Genomic DNA, 842 nt, shown 5'->3' with positions numbered 1-842 from the left:
GTTTATTTTTGTGTATGGTGTTAGGGAGTGTTCTCATTTCATTCTTTTACATGTAGCTGTCCTGTTTTCCCAGCACCACTTATTGAAGAGACTGTCTTTTCTCCACTGTATATCCTTGCCTCCTTTGTCATAGATTAGTTGACCATATGTGCGTGGGTTTATCACTGAGCTTTCTATCCTGTTCCATTGATCTATATTTCTGTTTTTGTGCCAGTACCATATTGTCTTGATTACTGTAGCTTTGTAGTATAGTCTGAAATCAGGGAGTCTGATCCCTCCTGCTCCGTTTATTTCCCTGAAGACTGCTTTGGCTATTCGGGGTCATTTGTGTCTCTATACAAATTTTAAGATTTTTTGTTCTAGTTCTGTAAAAAATGCCACTGGTAATTTAATAGGGATTGCATTGAATCTGTAGATTGCTTTGGGTAGTATAGTCATTTTCACAGTATTGATTCTTCCAATCCAAGAACATGGTATATCTCTCCATCTGTTTGTGTCATCTTTGATTTCTCTCATCAGTGTATTATAGTTTTCTGAGTACGGGTCTTTTACCTACTTAGGTAGGTTTATTACTAGGTATTTTATTCTTCTTGTTGCAATGGCGAATGGGATTGTTTTCTTAATTTCTATTTCAAATTTTTCATCATTAGTGTATAGGAATGCAAGAGATTTCTGTGCATTAATTTGTATCCTGCAACTTTACCAAATTCATTGGTTAGCTCTAGTAGTTTTCTGGTGGCAGCCTCTTTAGGATTCTCTATGTATAGTATCATGTCATCTGCAAACAGTGACAGTTTTACTTCTTCTTTTCCAATCTGTATTCCTTTTATTTCTTTTTCTTC

Source organism: Physeter macrocephalus, chromosome 12 (genome assembly GCF_002837175.3).
Source record: "Physeter macrocephalus isolate SW-GA chromosome 12, ASM283717v5, whole genome shotgun sequence".
NCBI classification, from domain to species: domain Eukaryota; kingdom Metazoa; phylum Chordata; class Mammalia; order Artiodactyla; family Physeteridae; genus Physeter; species Physeter macrocephalus.
The sequence above is the reverse complement of the archived record's forward strand: the minus strand, read 5'-3'. Positions refer to the sequence as shown.